Source organism: Tupaia chinensis, unplaced genomic scaffold, assembly GCF_000334495.1.
Source record: "Tupaia chinensis unplaced genomic scaffold, TupChi_1.0 Scaffold000384_1, whole genome shotgun sequence".
NCBI classification, from domain to species: Eukaryota; Metazoa; Chordata; class Mammalia; order Scandentia; family Tupaiidae; genus Tupaia; species Tupaia belangeri.
Genome location: NW_006159886.1, coordinates 128,527 through 151,050, shown reverse-complemented (window position 1 = coordinate 151,050; position 22,524 = coordinate 128,527). Strand labels below are relative to the sequence as shown.

The 22,524-nt window shown below is 46.6% G+C and overlaps 1 protein-coding gene across 3 annotated transcripts in view; it reads right to left on the bottom strand.

Annotated features, from left to right (window-relative positions):
* The window catches only part of AFAP1 (actin filament associated protein 1), a 183,789-nt gene extending 166,638 nt beyond the window's left edge, over positions 1 to 17,151 (bottom strand). For all 3 annotated transcript variants that reach the window (XM_006153638.3, XM_006153640.3, XM_027773866.1), the window contains exon 1: positions 17,032 to 17,151. The gene's annotated coding sequence lies outside the window, so the exon portion shown is untranslated. The remainder of the gene's footprint in view (positions 1 to 17,031) is intronic.
* Positions 17,152 to 22,524: the final 5,373 nt, after the last annotated feature.

Sequence of the window (22,524 nt, the reverse complement as noted above, 5' to 3'; positions counted from 1 at the left end):
TAGGGAAAGCGCTGCTTAGTCAACCCCAGCTTACTCCAGGCTTTTTCTGCAGAAGGATGAAAGCAGAAAGAACTTCATTATCATTGAAACTGTTTCATAAAACGTGGCTACTATCTTGCATTCTCGGTTTCTCAGAAAGTCTCGGATAACCGGCTTAGTATCTTGGCTTGGTGATGGTGAGCTTTAGCGTGAGTGAGCTCACTTTGGTTTTTAGTCTGATCTGCTGGGGCCAGGGCAAGAGCTCAGTGCAAAGCAATGGTCTCCTAAAATTTGTATTAACAGTAGCAAGTGGAATAGCACAGGTGCAATAGTTGACAAATACTAGGTGTTCAACAGCTGGAGTTCCTCTTTTGCCTCACCTTATCCCTAGGGGGAAACACAAGGTATCTCAGAAGAAGGGTGATGAATCCTACCCCTAATGTCTTATCTCCACACAGGACACAATGGTATCCAGACTTAGGCATGCTATCAAAATATAATGTTTCCATTTTCAACCAGGTAAGGGTGGTTTCTAGTACTCACATTATGTGATCCATAATTAAGAAGTGATTTTTTCCCCAAATAATGCATACTTCTATTTTTAGCAGACTCACATGTTTCATATTATCTCAATCGCTAAGTCCTCCTCAGAATGGAAAGGAAAACTATCATCTGTAACATTTTTATCAGCTATAAAATTAGAAAAGGTACCTATAAGATAAAATGAACTTTTTCCACACACTGCCCCCCACCCCCGAAAAACAGAAAATCAAAAACTTGTTCAGGAATATTTGAGTATTTGAGCTGGTTGCAAGAATGTTACTTGTATCCAGACATGGATGGACAAACACCGACCGCCTGGTTAGAAGTTTCCTTTCCGCCTCCAGGGGAAGAAAGTCCCTTACACCATCCATGCCAGAGGGCAAATTGACAAAGTAGCCAATTTCTAGGCCACTGAACAGTGTTTCATTTCTGCTAATGAGGCCGTGGGGAGAGGCTTCCTTTCTCTGTTTCTATCCAAGTGGCCCAGGTCATAAGGCTGCCTCTTTATTTATTATTTTTTATTGACAGATTATAATTGTACATATCTGTGGGGATAGTGTGATTTTTCCATACAAGATTACAGAGTGTGATGATTAAATGAGAGTAATTAGTACACCCACCATCTCAGCCATCTGTCATTACTTGTGTTGAGGCAGCCTGGCCTTTTTTTTTTTTTTTTCCCCTGGCAAAATTACTCTCTTCTGCTTTTACCGTCTAAGCAACTAAATCAGAGATTGGGAATTTGGGGCAGATCTGAAGAGTCCCTCTGTCTAGTCTTTAAGAGGTCCTACAGTTGGAAAAATTCCAAGATTTAGGTTTAGGCTTTGAGGCATAGAGAAAGCTCGTGTATAAACTGCATTGACAAAGATCTAGTGAACTGCCGGAGACAGTGTCGGTGGGAGCCATGAGGCTACCGAAGGCAATCTACAAAACTCCACGGACTCTGCAGCCAGACTGCCTGTGCTTGTGCTCACGCCCTGACGCCAACTCTTCCTGGCTGTGTTGTTGGACAAAGTCTCCAGTCTCTTTATGCCTTAGTTTTCTCACTGAAAAATGGTCACAATAGGGGAACCAGCAGTTAGCATAATGGCTATGTCGCTGGACTCCCACATAGTCGACCGCGGTTCGTGTCCCGGACCCGGTGGCTTAAAACTCACGCCGGGCGCGTGTGCGTGCGTGCCCAAGATCCTGAGAGGAGAATGGAGGAGAAGGGATTGCGGCGTGACCATCCCCCCTGGGGGGTGATTTCTCGCTTTCTGTCTCTATGTCTCTCTCTGTCTGGCGAGCGCACGCGCCCTACAGTGAAAATCTCAAAAAAAAAAAAAAATGGTCACAATAGGATTGTTCTAAAAACTGAATGAAGTGCAACATAAAAAGCATTTATATATGACATGCCTGGCACATAGGGTAGTTCAGTAAATACATATGAGTATGTAAATAATGTTTGTATATGAATATGTAAATAATGTTTACATATGGGTATGTAAATTATGTTATTAAAAATACATTGTCTTTGTAATGCATGAAAAAGACTTTAAATACACACTTAGTTATTAACAAGGGTTACCTCCAGAGAAGGGGGATGCAAATTTCAGTTTTTTATTCCACACACACATTTCTGTACCACCTGAGATAGTCAAGCCAAAGTATATAAATTTGCACCAAAACAGGGAGCTGAACAAAAGTCTTTGAGTCTCCATTCAGTCTGAATGCTCCACTGTCATTGGAAATGAGCTGTATGACACACAACCAGTGCAGACAGGTAACAGAAGCTGTAAGGTGCCTGTACCTTCGTCTGCAGACTGGAGCATAGTTCAGGCTACACAGCTGTAACTTGGACCCAGTTCTGCATCAGAGGCTCCCCTTTCTCACATAACAGCAATGCATTTCGACTAGAACCGTTAGCTGAATTTAAACGGCCAGCTACTCCAATGCAGTAATAACATAAGCGTGTTTAGTACACCTCAGTGGTCCCTGGGTTAAGGTAGGTATTTGGTTATAAATAAACAGTCCAAATTTCACTTAGTTGATAATCACAAATCCTACTTCCCGTCTCCGCAAGGCGATTTCTCAAGTCATTTTTCACCAAGGTCTTTAGTGTGAGCCGGGCCAGGTAACACATTTCACTAGTCACGGCTGCTATTACTACGGATAGTGCTAATCAGTGACATTTCATCCAGCCCCCACCGCGGGCCTCGCTCCACCCGAAGCACTTCTGTCTTCCCTTCTGCAGTGAGCAGTGTTCGCATCTTCCCTGAGGCACGGAGAGCGCCAAGCGGCGTGCCCACACTTCCACACTGTGGATGAGTAGGGTCAGGGCCAGCCAAGCGGCGTGCCCACACTTCCACACTGTGAGTGCGTGCCCACGCAGACCTGGCCAAGGCCTGTTTCTGCCGCTACACCTGGTTGCTCCCCCAAAGGCTGGGCGGACAGCTGGTGGAGCAGCACTGGGGCAGAGTCCAGACAGGCCTGGCACAGGGTATACAGGCTGTTTCCTCTTGGGGGAGGGGCAGTAGGAGTGGAAATCAGCAAAATCTCTCTTGTCCTGTTAGGCTATCTGATTCAGGGATAAACCAAGCATTTTGTTCCTGTCTGCAGGTGAAACGTCTCCCACGCCCTTACAGTGGCTTTCTTTGTCCTTTCCAAGGAAAAGTGCAGCCTGAGTCTCGGGCACAGGTACTGGTCGCTCTGTCGCACCGGACAGCCAGGCCAGAGATGCAGGCCCTTTTATTGCTTCGGCTGCCCAACCCACTAATCATCAACAACTAAACATAGGGTTTGAAGGACACGAAGGACAGAGAGGGACTGCTTTTTCTGTGTTGGTAACCTGGTGCACTAAAAACCACACAGCGCCCAGGAAAAGCCATGCACGTGAGGCCTGCCGGCTGGATTCGGAGCGCCGAGAAAGCCTCGCTGCTCTGTCCTGGTGTGGAAATCCAATCATCCTGCACAGTTCAGCCCAGATCCCCCTGCTCCGTGATGCCTCCCACCTCCTCCCTTTGAAGGGACACCATCTCCTCTGAAGTCCCAGAGCATCCAGTTCACAGCCTACAGTGTCGATCAGGTCGCGTCTGCCTCACACCGTGTGGACCTGCGTGCTCCGCCTGGCAGGGAGAGTGTGGGTGCTGTGCTCGGACACTGGGAGCACCCCACACACTCAGCAATGATGGAGGGTGACCCAGGACTCAAATGGCTTCCGTTCTAACATCAATGGTACAGGCTTCTGTTCGAACCACTCAGTGTCCCTCATCATGAAGACACAGCCCCTCTGAGCTTCTTAGAGGGTCATTCTTCAAGAATGGAAAGTTCAAATCATTAGCCCATCTGGAGAAAAATCTCAAGTAACCTATACCCTCCCAGTACCACAAATTTGAATTAATTGGGAAGAAGGGATTTTTAAAAAGAAAACATCATGCCATACCTTCTCAAGATTCATCCTGCGTGTCACTTTCATTTGTATCCTCACGCCCGCAGGCTAGTCACTGCGAAACAGCGTGCCGAGCCGTTTGGAGAAGCTCCTTACAGGTTTCAAACGCCGTTCGAGATGTGCATCTCCAAAACGGCCCTCGGTGGTCTTTTCCTTTCATCCTTACACAACTTTCATAATTCTCTGTTCATTGAACACCCCTTAGAAGGCACTGTGTCCTGCCCCCAAGAGCCATTTCCCTAAACTACCCAGGACAAAAGTTCCACATCAGATGAGAGCCCCCCATCTGGCTCTGCCTACCGCAGCCAAAAATAGCTCCAGTGTGTCACATCATAATCTAGGGGCCAGAACAAAGATCTATCATTATCACTTCTCTTTTCTATTCTTAATAATTTATGATAGCAAATGACCCCTAGGGGGACTAGCAGTTAGCGTAATGGCTATGTCGCTGAACTCCCGTTTAGTCAATCGCACTACGAGTCCCAGACCCAGTGGCTTAAACTCACGCCAGACGCATGTGCGTGTGTGCCTGAGGAGAACGGAGGAGAAGGGATTGCGGCGTGGCCATCCCCCCTGGGGGGGGGCATTTCTTGCTTTCTGTCTCTCTGTCTCTCTCTGTCTTTCTGGCGAGCATGCACACCCTGTAGCAAAAACCTCTCCAACATAAAAAGAAAAGGAAAGAAAATGACCCCTAGGGTGTCAATAATACCTGGTCCCCTTCCTCCAACGAATGTTGCCCCTCTGCATGACACACTCGATTAGAATGGCATGCCCCGTCAGCAGAAAGGAGACACGCCGAGCTTAAAGATAGCAGCCTGCCCCAGAACACAAAACCGGATGATCTGAACTACACACAGCAGAGGGCTGCAGTTAGCGTCGACGCTGCCATTGACAGGTAAGAACTGTTTTAAATTCAGGTGTTTGGCAACACACAAAGGTTATGTTCTAACACTCCCAAGGACTGAAAGTTAAGTCCTTTTTTCTGTATCAATACGGATAATGGGCCAAAAGGTGGTTTTCCTTTGAAACTATTACCGGATGCTTCAGATTTGATTAGATAGTCAAACTGGAAGGACACGTAAAAGCAAGCCTCTCCGTCAAAATGTACCACGGTAGAACTCAAACCCGCAGCGCTATGGTATGCTACGGGGGAGGGGCTCAAAACATTTGTGGAAATGTGTATTATGAAAAATCTGTGCATGGATTTCAACTAACTTTTGCATCAAAATAAACCCATACATGGGACCAGCAGTTGGCATGATGGCTATGTTGCTGGACTGCCATGTAGTCGACAGCAGTTTGAGTCCCCAGACATGGTGGCTTAAACTCACACTGGGCACGTGTGTGTGTGTGTGTGCCCAAGATCCCGAGAGGAGAATGGAGGAGAAGGGATTGCGGCATGGCTATCCCTCCCTGGGCGGAGGGGGGAGTGATTTCTCACTTTCTATCTCTCTGTCTCACTCTCTTTTTGGTGAGTGCATGTGCTCTAATAGCAGAAACCTCTCCAAAAACAAACAAACAAAAACCACTCATACTACCTGTTATAACATGTCTGAATAGAATCTGGCTTCAGGCACTAAGAAGGGTAAGACATTAGTTTGAAAAGAGGCCCTATCAGAGCAAAATGACCCCTGCTAAACTTGAAGCGAGAACAGATGTCAGATAGATGATGAAGCTTGGGTGGGGGAGTGGTGAAATCAATGATGCTGTCTGAAGAGCTCACGGGGGCAACTCCCCAACAGAATCAGTAGCTGAGAAATAAAGAGCTCACGTAAAGAAGGAGCCACACTGAAGAGCGCGTCAGAGCACACCCACAACAGCAGACCGTCGAGTCAATTCGGAAGAAAAATTAACCCTGCTTATGCCTTAAGCAAAGAGGAATGTAGCTCAATGGCAGAAACAGGAGCCACCACTACGGAGATCTCGACTGGTCCAGGTTCTCCGATTCTGGCTGAAAAATTAAAATTGAGCAAACTTGCTCAATGGGACCAGGAACCAGGGACAAAGACCAAATACCTATCATCTATCTATCTATCTCTATCTCTATCTATCTCTATCTATCTCTCTATGTAACTATATCATAATAGGGCAATAATTATATGGAGAAAAGGGGGGAAAAGAAGCAGGCTCAAGAGAAGGAGGTAGGGTAAAGGATCTAAATCATCTTCTCACACAGGAGGTTGTCTTTTACACACACACACACACATACACACACATACACACACATACACACACATACACATACACACACATACACATACACACATACACACACACAGACATACACACATACATACATATGCTCATGCACCCATACACATGCACATACAACATACACACACATACACATACACACATACACACACACAGACATACACACATACATACATATGCTCATGCACCCATACACATGCACATACACACATATACACACATACATACACATACACACACGTACATACACACATATACACCCACACACAAGCTAGAAAAAAGATTTAAACTAGTAAAAGCAGCAATCTCTCAGGACTAGGGTTCAGAGCGGAGAAGGGTAGGGTAGGTGATTGCTTTTTCTGTTGTTCTAGCCTTATAGAACTTTTAATTTCTAAACTATATACCTGGATAACTTTGTTAAAAATGAGTATTTAATTTTATAACAAATCTGATACCTGGCCAACACTAATATCATATTAAGTGGTATGTTCTTAACTTTTCTGAACTCCATCCACTTTGAAAAATATGAACAAGTATAAATTCTCTCCTTGGTAAACACCCACACAGGGACATACACGAAATTTTCCACAGGATTTCAGGCAGTTCCCACAGCTCTAAAAGCTAGATAAAAAATTTTAGGATTAGGGACCAAGAGATGGCATAATGGCTATGTCGCTGGATCCCCATGTAGTCAATTGTGGTTCGAGTCCTAGATCCGGTGGCTTAAACTCACGCCGGGCGCATGTGTGTGCGTGCCCAAGATCCCGAGAGGAGAATGGAGGAGAAGGGATTGCAGCGTGACCATCCCCCCTGGGGGGTGATTTCTCACTTTTTGTCTCTCTGTCTCTCTCTGTCTTTCTGGTGAGTGCACGCGCCCTATAGCAAAAACCTCTCAAAAAAAAAAAAAAAGCCTTAGGAGTCTAGATTTGGGTTTCTAATAGGAAGATTATCTCAAATCAGAGCGTATTTATTGTACAGGAAAAAGAAAATCTTAATAAAAAAACTATCAGTAACACCTGTGTGATCTAAGGATGGCAAGCTTGGCTTTAACCTAGTTGGTAACCATCCTCGGTTGTCTCCTTGTCCACAAGATGCCCGAGGTCTAACTATCAATGACGTATCAACTCCTAACTGGGCTTTGGTTTAGAGAATCCCCTGTCCACAAGATGCCTGAGGTCTAACTATCAACGGCGTATCAACTTCTAACTGGGCTTTGGTTTGGAGAGTCTGATTATTCAGAAATGTGAGTCCCTGTTGGGCTGACTCAACTGTTTCCACCCTAGAAATGGACATGGAACCATGCACTGTTCGCCCCACAGAGAGCCCCTCGATGTCAAGTTTGAAAAGTTCCAGATTCCCTCAGACAGGGTCTTTCCTATTAGAGTCACTAATGACTTCTGGGCAAAATTTCTGTAATTGGAGTGAGTCATTTAAATACTTTCCTTGCCTTTCTCCTCTCTTCCCTACCTCCCCTCTTCCTTCCTTTCTTCCTTTTAGACATGGAGTCGGACCTGGGACTACAGGTGCGAGCCACCAAGCCCAGCCTGCAGGTTGAACTGGATATCGAACCAGCTTCCCATGTGGTCCCAGCCTATGGAGCAGGGCAGCTATACACGCCACCACTGAGGTGCCAAAATTTAGCTGTTTCTGACTAATCTGTCTCCACCACTATAAACCTTACCAACAGCTCAACGCTGAGTCAGGACAGTCTTGTCATTTGACAGGGATCTTAATTTTCCTGCTAATTTGCTCAAAATGTCAGTGCCTTGGTCTATGTACTGGGGGGGAGGGGAGGGGGAAAGGGCAGTGTCTTCAAAAAGTTTATGGAAAATGCATAGTATGAAAAAAACTGCATAGATTTCAAAAACTTTTTGCACCAAAATAAACTTGTACTTTAATTCCATTTTTTCACAACTTTTGAAGTCCCTCAGATCTGTTAATCAAGGGTAGCCACAATGACCTCATAGGATGTTAAAATGAATGGGTCAGGTAATTGTGGGCAACAGAAGAATGTTCACCAAAGAAGTCTGTACCCTAACCCCTGGAATCTGTGACTATGTCACATTACATGACAAAACAGACTTACAAGCTAGCTAGAAAGACGATCCTGGATTATCAATATGGCCTGGTTTAAGCATATGAACCTTTAAACACAAGGACCTCACTCTGGGTGACAGAAGAGAAGTAAGCACAGAGGTACGTGAAAGACCTGAGCAGGTCCTGTCCTTGCTGGTTCTGGGCGGAGGGGGTGATGTGCAACTGTCAGTCTCTAGAAGCTAAGGGCAACCCCCAACCAATGGCAAGCAAAGGAGCCGGGAACGGGAACCAGTACTACAACTACGACAACTGTATTCAGACAGCAACCTAAATGAGCTTGGCTTGGGAGCAATTCTTCCCCAGAGTCCCCAGTAAGAAATGTAGCATGGGACCAGCAATTGGCGTAATGGCTATGTCGCTGGACTCCCATGTAGTCGACCATGGTTCGAGTCCGGGACCCGGTGGCTTAAACTCACACCAGGCACGTGTGCATGAGTGCCCAAGATCCTGAGAAAAGAATGGAGGAGAAGGGGTTGCAACGTGGCCAACCCCCTTGGGGGGTGATTTCTCACTTTCTGTCTCTCTGTCTCTGTCTTTCTGGTGAGCATGCACACCCTATAGCAAAAACCTCTTCAAAAGAAAAAAAGAAAGAAAGAAAAAGAAAGAAGAGGAAAGGCTAAACCTTGATATGCAAAATGGAAAGATATTTTCAGGAGAGTGGAAAGCCCTAACCCCGGGGCATGGGGTCGAGGGTATGCTTGCATTTTTCCAGAATCATCACCAAGGCCAGTGTGGGTTCCTGCACGACTCGTGAGACTGCTGAGTGATGGAACATCTCGTGATTTCTCGCTTTCTGTCTCTCTGTCTGTCTCTCTCTGTCTTTCCAATGCGCGAACGCTAGCAAAATCCTCTCAGAAAGAAAGAAAGAAAGAAAGAAAGAAAGAAAGAAAGAAAGAAAGAAAGAAAAGAAAAGAAAAGAAAAGAAAAGAAAGGAAGGTAGCCCAACCCATGCCTTGATTTTTGTCCAGTGAGACTTGCATCAAACTTCCTAACTACAGAACTGTGAGATGATAAATTTGTATTATTTCAAGCCACTAAATTTGTGGCAATTTGTTAGAGCAGCAATAGGAAACTAATTCAGTGCCTCATGTGAAAATACCTATCAGAATATCTGGCACATTGTCAACATTTGACAAGAGTCTGCTGATTTCCTTAAATCAAAAGGCAGGGCTGGTCATACTCCAGCCCAAACAACAGATGATGTTCTCAGTCTGGTAAATGCAGATATGAGGAATAAGAAATTGCCATAAAAACCTGTAAGGTTTAGGTTTCAGGTAATTCACAGCCTTTTCTTTAACTTACAAACCTACCAATATCTGTCTTACTACCGATAAACTCCACGTAGCATGTAGGACAGCAGTCACCAACCTTTTAAGCAGCAGGGACCAGTTTTGTGGAAGACCATTTTTCCACATACTGGGGTCAGGGGTATGGTTTGGGGATGATTCAAGCACATTACATTGTGCACTTTATTTCTATTATCATTATATTGTAATATAAAATGAAGTAATTATACAACTCATAATTATACAACTCAAAGCAGTATTTGCAGCCACTCCCCAGAACTAGCATCACTACCTCAGCTCCACCTCAGATCATCAGGCAGTAGATTCTCACAAGGAGCATGCAACCTAGACCCCTTGCATGCACAGTTCATGACAGGGTTCGTGCTCCAATAAGAATCTAATGCCGCTGCTGATCTGACAGGAGGCGGAGCTCGGCGGTAATGGGAGCGATGGGGAGTGGCTGTAAATACAGATGAAGTCTCACTCTCCGGCCTGCTGCTCACTTCCTGCTGTGCAGCCCAGTTGAGGGATTGAGGACTCCTGAAGTAGGAGACTAAATAACAGACTGCATGCACCAAACCAGTACAAGGACTCACTATACCACACTGAAATCATATCCGAGCTGCTGCTTCCACCGGTCCGAGACTCAGCTCTTCAGCACATCACAGAAAATATATATAGGTGTTTGTTGATACAGTATGACAGTACACCTTAATATATACATATGAAAATATATATAGGTGTTTGTTGATACAGTAACACAGTACATCTTAATATATACATACAAGACACAAATTCTTTAAAGACCAGTGCCAGATTTATTAGCCTTTGTATCTCTCCTGCTGCCCATGTCTGGAGATAGCAAAGATACTTGGTAGAAACTGATGAAGAGAAAGAAAAGAAGGAAGAAAGAGAAAAGCAGAAAACTGACTAGTTGTCAAGAAATACTGCACAGTTTCTGAAAAGGCTTGAGGACAATAGGGTCCAAGGAAACCTCCTTGTGCTGGAATGGGGTTCACCTGGTGCTCGCTGCTCACTAGTGCTGGATACTGCAAATACCAACAGGTTAATGCTTTACCCACCTTCCTCTCTGACCTCTGCCTTCCTCAACCTCAAGATAGGTCATTTAGAGAATAAAATGTCAAGAAATTATGTTTCCTTAATAGAAGCTTCATGGAAATGTAAATAGCTGAAGCAACTCATAAAGGCTAGATCATGCAATTCAACAGCTTTACTTCAAAAGATTAATGGTAACTGAAACATGAACTTGATGCTAAAATATCAAACAATATCAACTAGTTAAAGATAGAAGACAATCCTGGGACCAGCAGTTGGTGTAATGGCTATGTTGCTGGACTCCCATGTAGTTGACCACGGTTCAAGTCCCGGACCCGTTAGCTTAAACTCATGTCGGGCGCCTGTGCGTGTGTGCCCAAGATCCAGAGAGGAGAATGGAGGAGAAGGGATCAAGGCATGGCCAACCCCCCTGAGGAGGTGATTTCTCACTTTGTTTCTCTGTCGCTCTGTCTTCCTGGCAAGTACACGCACCCTATGGCAAAAAACTCTCCAAAAAAAAAAAAGATAGAAGACAATCCTAAATAAAGTTGCCTAACACATACATTAAAGATGTTGTGTGCATTAAACAAGTTGGAGTTTTAAGAAAAATCTTTGATTCATTAATTCTTAATGAAGCACTTTTAATCCTTGGCAACACAAGTCGTTCACAATGTACAAAATGCCATTACAATCACAACTTCACATGATCCTCAAAAAAAATCTCTCCAGTTGGTAAGAGAAATATGGTTAACTAATTGTATTTACAATGAGGGAAATGAAGTTCAGAGAAGTACTTCACAAAGTTGGTAAGAGAAATATGGTTAACTAATTGTACTTTACAATGAGGGAAATGAAATTCAGAGAAGTACTTCACAAAACTCCTAACAGGGCAAGTTTCTCATTCAGGTCTCCTACCCAAAAGAACTAGAATACGTTGGGACCAACAGATGGCATAATAGTTACATCACTGGACTCCTACATCGTCAACCATGGTTCAAGTCCCAACCCGACGACTTAAAACTCTTACATCACTGGACTCCTACATTGTCAACCATGGTTCAAGTTCCAACCCGACGACTTAAAACTGGGTCTTAGGTCACACTGGGTACGTGAGCATGCGTGCCCAAGATCCCAAGAGAATGGAGGAGAAGGGATTGCAGCATGGCCATCACCCTTGGGCAGTGGTTTCTTGCTTTCTCTCTCTGTCTCTCCATCAAGGATATGCAAAAAGCTGGACTCCTACATTGTCAACCATGGTTCAAGTTCCAACCCGACGACTTAAAACTGGGTCTTAGGTCACACTGGGTACGTGAGCATGCGTGCCCAAGATCCCAAGAGAATGGAGGAGAAGGGATTGCAGCATGGCCATCACCCTTGGGCAGTGGTTTCTTGCTTTCTCTCTCTGTCTCTCCATCAAGGATATGCAAAAAGCTCTCTCAAAAGAGAATTAGAATATGTTATTTCTCATGTATTACCCATAGTTACTGGGTATTAACAGCTGTGATAACAGACACCTACCCAATAAGAATTTTTAAATGGAACAGAAAGAAAAAACTATTTGGTAGATAAGGAGGTTGGGAGGGCTGATGCCAAAGACTTAGATTTAATGCTTTAGGAAACATTTATCGGGGCCAGCAGATGGCAAGGTGGTTAACGTGCTGGAGTGCCAAATGGCTGACCGTGGTTTAAGTCCCAGACCTGGCGGCTTGCTTTCTCACTTTCCATCTATCTCTTTCTCTCTCTTTCTTTCTCTCTCAGGTGAGCACACATGCCCTACGGTGAATTAAAAAATAACAATAATGATAAGTTAAATTAAATAATTATTTTTAAAAAGAAAATTTTGTCTCTGAACTTCTAGTTCTAGGCCAATAATACTTAAAGGAAACAAGATGATTTACAGGCTCATCATTATCTGAATAAAGGGAAGATCCATCCGTTTTATAAAACATGCTTAGCAGCCATAGCCAATGTCTAGGACAGCTCACAAAGGTGCGCTTTGGGAATGGGATGAGTTCAGTTCTCTGTTCGGGTCCCCAGGCAAGATCAAAAGAAGGCAACTCAAAGAGCTCAAAATCTGTCTTCTTATCCTCAGGCACCCCTTTCAAAAGAGATGTCTTTTCATTAAATTCATATAAAAATCAAGCCTGCTACAGATGAAATATACCCTCAATGCAAAAGAAGCATTAATTGGTTAAGTTTCAGTTAAAACATTAATAAAGTCTAAGTAAACTATAAAGAAAATCCAGTTGAGTTTTAAAGATTCCCTCCTAAAATAAGATTTTCTAACAAAACAAACCACATGAAACATGTAACAAAGAGCTTTTTTGATTAAGAAAAGGATGAAAATTAAAATAAAGACAAAAATCCTGAGTTAAGTAAAAATTGTAGTTCAGGAGCATCACTACTGGACTAAATAGCAATCATCTATTTTTAATCCCTGTAATCATCTAAAAACTAAGAATAGCTCAGAAAACTATGTATCCTCCCTATAGACAGAGACATGTGGCTTTAAGAAACTCAAGCACACCCAATCCCTACCTTACTAAACAGATCAATTGGAAAGGGACCTGAGATTTTTAAAAGATTAATGACTGTATTCTTCTGAATTGGAGCTCACTTTGTAGATCATTTGGCACATGATACAAGTTTTTGCAAATCATAATTCTAAACTATGTTTTAAACCATTAAATAAAGCCAAGCGCATCTACTCAAGGCACTCCCAAAATTTCATTTATTTCAGAGTCCCCAAATAAAATCTCTGTTAGAGACTGGGGCACAGAGAAGCCTACAGATAGATGGCAGACTTCAAGACACAAAAGATACACAAAAAAATGCTCCTGAGAAAAACATTTGCACCCAAAGTCTTTATTAATGAAAAAAATAATTTGACATAGTAGATATCGCAAGTAAAACATACTTATGAATAATATTCAAGACAATACTCCTAAGTTGCTTTAAGTTCTCTGATACTATGATACATACATACGTGTGTGTGTGTATGTGTGTGTGTAAAGTTTTATCCACAGTTTCTTGCTCATAACTCAGGCTTTCTGTCCTTGCTTCCAAAACTCCCCAAAGCAGGCCACAGAATTGGTCATTCCAGAAGGTCCTGCCTCATTCCTAGGAGGTAGGAATGCCACACATGCTAAAAATCTCTCAGGACCTGCTGGGTTATCCTACCCAATCTATTAGCATTTTTTGCTTCTCCAATGAAGACTCCAATAAGAACCCAAAAAGATTGGTTTCAGAGAACTTCTAGATGACTGAACACATGGAAGTTTCAGGAGGGCTGTGGGCCCAGAGGAGCATGAAAGTTCTGTACCTCTTCCCGTTTGCTTTGCCCCATGCTTCTCTTTATTCTTCGTAATATCCTTTATAATAAACCAGTAAACTTGTTTCCCTGAGTTCTGTGAGTTGCTCTAACAATTCATCAAACTCTAGAAAGGAAAGTAGATGTGGAAACCCCAGTCTGTGGCAGGTGAGTCCCAAGTTTCAGAGACCCAGGCTTGCAGCTGGTGCTGAAGCGAGGGACGGGGTAGGAACAGACAGTCTCATGCGACTGAGTCCTCAACCTGTGGCATGTGACACTATCAGAAGTGGACTGGATTAGGGGATACCCAGATAGAGATGCTGAAAAACTGACTGCTTACATGCTAGAGGGGCGGAATTCCCACACACTTTGGGAATCACAGAATTCTTCTGTGTTGATTGTTGAGCAAGAGTATAGAAATGTTGCCTTTGGGGACCAGCAGATGGTGTAATGGTTATATAATTGGACTCCCATGTAGTTGAACGTGGTTTGAGTCCCCGATGTGGCAGTTGAGCATGGTTTGAGTCCCGGGCCCCTTGACTTAAAACTCATGCCGGACACGTATGTGCGCATGCCTAAAATCCCAAGAAGAGAATGGAGGAGAAGGGACTGTGCCGTGGCTATTCCTGCTAGGGGGTGATTTCTTGCTTTCTGTCTTTCTGTCTCTGTCTCTCTGGTGAGCCTATTGAAAAAAAAAAAAAAAAAAAAAAACCACCTCTCTCTCAAAAAAAGTCGTTTTTTTGACAGCTTCCATCAGAAAAAGTATACATTCATGTAAACTTTTTAAAAAAGAAGACGAAAATGAACTTCCATTTTAGAATCCACATTTTCAAAGATCGCCATTATTTATATCACTGTCATTAGAGAACTTTCCTCTGCTACATTTGGTTGAAAGAATGAAAGATTTAGGGCTAAGAAAGTTTTTGGAAATTTCCTAGTTTAAGATCCTTACAGGTGGGAAAGCCAGAGCCCAGAAGACACGGTTTCCAGGAACAAACAGTTCATTCCAGACCCAGAATTAAACCCGGTAAATTCTAAACAAGTACTCTACACTGTGCAACAAACACTAGGAAGTAACAGCAAAACAATTCATCTAAAAACCCTTTGAAGAGTCACTTGCAGATTTTAAATAACATGAACCCCTGGGGTCGCTGATATAGAAAAAGAACCCCTTCCCTATTTGAGTACAAACTGTGCCTACCTCCATCAGAGCAGGCTTCAAGTTCTACTGCAGAGAGCCACTTTCTGTCCAAGCCCATCCTGTCCTTCAAGACCAGAGTGTCTAAGGGACAGGATGTCAAAGGAGACCAGGGAAAGCGTCAGAGGAACGGTGCCACGTCCATGAGGTGCCACGTCCATGAAGATCGGAGATTGGGGGGAGCAGGGTGGGGAAGAGCTAGGACAGGTGGAGGCAGAGAATGCAAATAATGAACTGGTATGCTAAGTCTGGACATTGTCTCGGACAACAGCTGTGGTTACGACCACATTTTTGTCTCCAATCCCTGTTATTTATACACTTTCTTGTTCAGGCAAGAATTTCAGGGGACATTAGGGCTCCTAGTGCTGTTTTTGTCTCTTAGAACAGAGCATTCTTAAAAGAGAGATGGTCTTGTTTGATTTTGCAGCCCCTGGGACATCACAGAATCGGATGAAAGTAAATGAATGAATGATTCCACTTCATCCAGGGGCTGAAACACAGTCTGGGAGAGAAGCATCAGACCTTCCCATGAAGTGAGACCCGAGTTTCCTCATCCGCCGACCTCACCCTAGCTCTCCCTTCCTAAATCTGACCTCTAACTGTAACTGCCTTGGCCTCATTCCGTGGGTGTGGATTTTCCTGCTTCAAACGCATTTTCCAGCCCGCCAAATTCTTGGGAGAGTTTCCCTCACTCTGCAGGCGCTGAGAGCTACAAAGTTAAATTTGGCTTTCCAGATTTTTTTTTTCTTTCCAATCCTAACGGAAGAAATCAAGAAGCGCCGGGCAGAAGGGCTCTGCTTCCTCCAATCAGAGCCGGCTCCGGGCTGGCCAAACCCCGCTGCAGGAGCAGGAAATGCGGCGGCCGGACGCGCGGTCCCCGGTGACAGCCCGGCGCTCCCGCGGGACCCGGGCTGAAGACAGGCAGGGAAGGGCGGCCGGGGACGCCCCCACAGGCCCCGGAGCCCGCGCAGCACCCGGCGTGTACCGGTTTGGCAAATAAGACAATAAATCAACTGTCGGCCGCGGGCCAACTGCGCCCCCAGCGCACAGCCGCGCTCCTCACCCGCGCCGTCCTGGCACACCGACGGCCCAACGCCTGCACCCCGACACACACGCACGCACACGCGAGCAGCGGCAGGCCTGCGCACGCGGAAAATGGGGCTCACCCCCGGCAAGCCACGGGGGCGGGCAGAGCCCCACTATTCGCAGGGTGACCAGGACCCCTCCAGCGAGTCCACGCAGAGCCACCGTCAGTGACACGAATACTCAGTGGAGCGGTCAAGGGGGGAAAGGCCCCCTCGATCTTAGAGTGAACCCCCTCGTGCACGGGTCCACGCAGTCGCCCTCAATGACAAACGAGCCACACCATAGGGGGAGGGGATCAGAGACAGCCTTCCCTCCGACTGACCGGACTCTCCCGAGCGAAGGTCCGCACAGAGCCACCTTGGGTGACAGACACGGTGAACCAGCCACACTACGGAAGGGACCGGGAACGTGCCCCCACGCGCAGTGACCTCAGTGACGGTGGATCGGTCACACCTGGGTGGGATGAGGACCCGGGCAGAGCCCCACTTCGCAGGGTGGCCGAGACAGCCGCGCTGGGGCTCGCAGGGCTGCTGCAGCCGCGGGGCACCTCGATGCCACCCCGAGGCGGAGACAATGCCCGGGCGCACCGACACACGACGGCCGGGTCAGCCCCCGACCCCGCGCCGGGTCCGCGGGCGCTCAGGGCGGCGGCGGCCACCTCTGGCAGTGACCCTGCGGCACCCCACTCGGACCTGCCACACCCGGCCGCCCGGCCCCGGCATCCCAGCCCAGCCTGGCGACCTCCACCCAGTCCAGAAACCCCGACTTCGTCCGCAGGACCTGGCCCGGACCCGAGACCCTCTTGCGGCCCGGGACCCCAGCCCCGCAGCCTCACCTCAGGCCACCGCCTCGCAGCACTCGCTCCCTGCCTGCGGTGCCCGGGCGGAGTGGAGCGCAGCTGAGCAGCCAGCAGAGCTGCGGCCGCCTCAACAATGGAGCCCCGGGGCGGGGCCGCCTCCGCCACAGCCTCAGCCAGTCTCCCTGCTCCGGCTCGGGCTCCCGCTCGCCGCGCGGATCTACAGCCGGCGTGAGGATGCGGTTGGGAAGGACACTGCGCAAGCGCACACGTCCCTCAGCCCCGCCCCCGATGGGACAGGGGGCTCGGGCCCCGCCCCCAGGCCAATGGGAAGGAAGAGGAGCGGGGCGGGCGTGGCCTGGAGGAACAAAGGGCGGTTGGGCGGGGCTGCCCTGGCCGGGAGGCTGCAGGGGTTTGGTACAGAGGTTGGGCTGAAGACTTGGCCCAATCCGTGGCCCTTGGAAGGCCCACCTTAAAGTCCACTTGGCAGCCTGTGTTCATTCCAAACCCACACAAGTTTGTAGGGCTGAGAGTGAGAGATAGGCCTGCATTACTGAAAGGGAAATCGAAGCCAAAGGAGTGAGGCCTCTGACGCCCAAAGTCACATAGTCCCATTCACCCATTCATCTTTTAGTCATTCAACAAACATTTAAAAGTCTTTAGTGTGTCCCTCTGAAGTGGAGTGAAAGCTATCTTGGGCCCTCCCTTAGAGAGCTCTGTCAAAGGGGACCACAGATTTCTCTGTATCACTTTACTGCCTGGTAAAGGAGCCATGAGCTCAGTTCTGAACATCTCCTGGCTCAGACTTGAGTGTTTTTGCAGTTCCCTTCCTGAAAACGCCCTCCTTTCCCCTCTGGTAGCCTCCATTTATCTAAATATCGACAGTCTAAAACCTCTGTTCTCACCTTGTTTGAGCATCATGCAACCTCACATTCTAGGTTTTTGTCTGTCTCACTAGCCATTCTTTCCTGGGTCTCCATAATCCACCCTTTCTGCCCAACTGTACTTGTGAGGGTGGCCAGTGGTTCTGGCCAATGCCCTGCTGTTCGCCCATGGACACTCCTACCAAGAGTCTTCTTGCTCTTCCAGGTTTCAAATACCATCCGCATACTCTAGTGACTGCCAGACGATCTCCAGTTGAACACCTGTGGAGACTTCTTGAACTTCTCATGGTCAAAACAAAGTGCTTCCTTCATCGCCCCCTAACCTGCTCTGCCACATTCTTCCCAGTCTCAGCAAACAGCCTCCATCCACACAGTTGTCAAGTTAAAATTTAAATCATTGAACCCACCCTTGAACAGTTTGTCCAGTTATATAGTCCTCTGCTTTGCTGCCTTTGTGATAGATAGCCCCAGCCAAGTTTTCTATCCAAGTGGCTTCCTCCTCCAGGGAACTGTGACTTTCTAGGACAAGCCAGGGTCTAATTCTCATTCACTTCTGAGCGCAAAATAGGGCCTGGCACCCTGAAAGCACTCAGGAAAGGGTGCAGAATGGATAGATGAATGGATAAGTTCTTGACAGTGGCTGGAGCAGACCCTCGCTACCTTCCTTCACACACATACACACATCTGCACACACACTCACACATGTACACACACATCCATACACTGGAAGCCCAGTCTCTAATCTGATTTGCCAAGCTGCGTGAACAGCAGCTTCCTTACCTTCCCCGGTCAGGGTCTGTCTGTGGTTCTTACGAGCACTCAGGGATCAGGAAACAAAACCTCAGGGAGTGACTCAGTGACTACAGATGGCACCATTCTAGTCACCTGGCTTGTGCATACCTACCCCCTCCTCACTCTGGCCTGCCACACACACACACACACACACTCTCTGTGCCTGGCTAACTTTTACTGACCCTACGAGTTCCATTCATCCTAAATGTCACTTTCTCTGGGGAGGCTTCATGTCCTCACGGTGTACAACTGTGGCAGCACAGTCACAGTCACTGTCACCTTAAGGTGCCCCCCCCCCCGACTCATGCCTTTGTATAATCTCTGGACCACAAGAGCTGGCGGGACCTGTGGCTTGTTTCTAACCAACAGAATGGGACAAATAAGATGGGATGTCACCTTTCTGTCATGTCCACCTTAGCAGCCCAGTAAGAGAGGTTCTACTTGCAGCCTTTATAGTAGTAAGCTGGATGCCAAGAGATGGCCTTTGGAGAGACACAGCTAGCAAGGAGTTTTGGACATCTCTGGGACCTGAGGAAGACCTCCAAACAGAACATAGCAAAAATAGGGGCCCTTAGTCATTCAAGCCCAAGGAAGTGGGTTCTGCCAACAATCTGAATAGACTTTGAAAAGGATTCTTCCCTAGTCTAACCTCCAGCTGAGGATGCTGTCTGGCTGACAGTCTGAATGAAGCTGGTGAGACCCTAAGCAGAGGACCCGTTAAAACGTGCTGACCTACTGACTCATAGAAACAGAGTTGAGAAGTACTTGTGCTTTATTAAACTTCTACATTTCTGGTTATTTGTTATGGAACGATGTGGGTTGATGCTGATCTTCAATGGGCTGAGGCCACATGGGAAGGCCAGGTTTGATTCCAGACCACCCTAAAAATCTGTGTGTGGGGGTACATCTATAGTTCCAGCTACTCCAGAGACCAGGGCAGGAAGCACTCAAGTCAAGGGTGACTTGGGCAGCGTAGTAAGACCTGCCTGAAAGACTTAGGCATGACAGTATGCAGTTGTAGTCCCAGCTGCTAAGAAGGCTGAGTCCAGAGGATTGCAACAGAGTCAGACCCTGTCTTAAAAAAATAAAAAATAAAAAAAGATAATAATAACCAAAACAAAAGTCTAAATGTGCTTCCCCTTATAAATATTCACTGTGGGGCCAGCAGGTAGCATGGTGGTTAAGACCCTGGACTCCCACATGACAAACTGCAGTTCAAGCCCCAGACCTGGCATCTTGAAAATCATGCAGGGAATGTGTGCATACCTGCCCAAAATTCCAAAAGGAGAATGGAAGAGAAGGGATTGTGGCATGGCCGTCCTTCACTGTCTCTCTGTCTCTCCTCTCCAGTGAGGGCACACATAGCCTACGGCAAAAACTTTAAAAACAAAACAGAACAAAAACTTATTATTCCATAGCTCCTGTGGGTCAAGAATCCAGCCTAGCTTAACTGGGTGCCTGTGGCTCAAAGTTGCTCACAAGGCTGCAGTCAATCTGTTCGCTGGGGCTGTGGGCTCATATGAAGGCTCGATTGCAGGAGGATCTGTTCCCACGCTCACGCATACATCTGCTCACAGGCCATGGTTCCTCACCAGTTGATGGTGTTCCTCAGCTGCTCATTGCATGAATCCCATATAAGGTAACTCACAAAAAGGCAGCCGACTTCCCTTAGAATGAGTGAGCATGAGAGAGCACTCGTGAGGAAGACCGTCTTTTTCTGTAACCCAACACTGAATGTGGTATTCCATCACTTTTGCTATTTTCTAATTCCTTTGAAGCAAGTCAGCAGATTAAGCCCACATTCAAGGACAGAGGATCACACCAAATACCAGACAGTAAGCATAATCTTAGAAGCTCCCTACCACAGCTGTTGAACTCCAGTGATTTATACTTTTATATCATAAAAGCAGCTAAAGAGGGACCAGCAGATGGCATAATGGCTATCTCGCTGGACTCCCACATGGTCAACCACAGTTCCAGTCCCAGACCTGGCGCCTTCAATCTCAGTCCAGGCAAGTGTGCATGCATGCCCAAAATCTCAAGAGGAGAATGGAGAAGAAATTCCAGCTTGGTTCTTTCCCTCAGGGGGTGATTTCTTGCTTTCTGTCTCTCTTTCTCTCCGATGAGCACATGTACCCTATAGTAAAAATCTCTCTCTAAAAAAAAAAAAAGGCAGCTAAATAAAAAGACAGTTTCTCTTCAGAAATAATGGAAGTCAAAAGAAGATTGAATAACAATCTTATAATGTTGGAAAGAAACACTGTCAATCAATCTCCTGCAAAATCTCTCCCAACACTTCCCCGCACTGTCTTTATAGTCCCTCTCATGCACAAGGCACAGTGTGAAAAGCACCACTGCCCAGCGCCCCCAAGCATGGCATGACCATGCACCGTGTGGTTCTCTTACAAACACCAGCCTCTCAGGTTAATATGGTAGCGTGGGGTCTATAATTTTAGGTGTAAAAAACAATCATCTTTTGAAATCCACCTCTAACACCTGTAAAGTTTTGGCCAAATCCTTCAGCTTCCTCAGCCTCAGTAGCCACATTGGTAAAATATGCACCATAAATACCATGCTGGATTTACTTCTGAGAATGAAATGAGATTGCACATGTACATTGCTTATCACATGGTAGGCATCTCATAGATTTAAGTTCCTTTCCTGCTAGCAGACTTCTACCAACTCTCCCAGACCTAGCTCAAACGTTACCACCTCTGTGAGGCTGTGCTAGTTCCCAGGGAGAACATCTTTCCCAGTCCACAATCTAACAGCTGTTTGAATAACCCAGCCCATGTTACTATACTGAACAACCCACATTATCACAACCTGTTTCCACATCTGACTCTCTCATGCCACAGTGAGCTCATCTAGGGCAGGATTCATTCTTACCTCCCTGGCATCCATGAGGTACCTGGCTACACAGTATGTTTGATTTCTCCCTCCCCTGCTCCCCAAACCCCCCTGCCAGGGTTACTGCAGACTCCCTAACACTGAACCCGAAGGACACACCTATCACACCTGTCTGCCTTAACCTTGCCTCACCACCTGCTCTCTGGCTCCCTCCTTCCTTCGATGCCTGTGCTTCCCTAGACCTCAGTGGTGTGGCCTTCATGCTTTTCCTCTTCCTCATTGCCTCTCCTCAGTCTTCTTTGTGTCCTGCCTTTCTTCTACCAAACTCTGAAAGGCCGATGTCCCTCCAGATTCTGTCCCAGGGTGAGCCCTGCTCCCTCTGCACTGCCCTCCTGAGCAGGCTCCCGTAGGCTGTGATTCAGGCCTTCCCTTACACACAGCCAGGTCTCTACTGAGCCTCAAACCTGTCTGCCTAGTTGTCTCTGGTCACCTCCGCCTGAGCAGCCCATGAGCACATCAAACACAACACATGTAGGAAGAACTTGTCTCTAACACCCACTCCGACTGCTGCTCACCTGGGCCTCCTCCCTCTGTGAACAGCTCCTCCATCTGTCCCATTGCCCTCACTAGAAAGCAGATTCCCACTCCTAGTCCCCTACGTCTAGTCACTGTGAGGTCCTTGTAAATCTTCCTCTGGAATCCAGTTGCTCCTCCCCAGCCTCCTGGCACAACCTTTCCCAAACCTTTCTATGTCTGGAACATAGCGAGTCATCTGTACCAGGCTTCTTGCTGCAGTTCTGGCTCCTCCGATTCATTTTCCATGGAGCACCCCAGGGAAAATGGGGATGGGAGGAGCTGGTTCTCTAAGAGCAAACTTCAAAATCCCTTTCTAAGACAAAAGGATAGATCTTGGTCTGGGAAACCATCTTGAAGGACAGGTTCGATTGTGAAGACCCTGAGGCGACAGGTAGATGGGCTGGGGCAGAGAAACACATGAGTGCTGAAC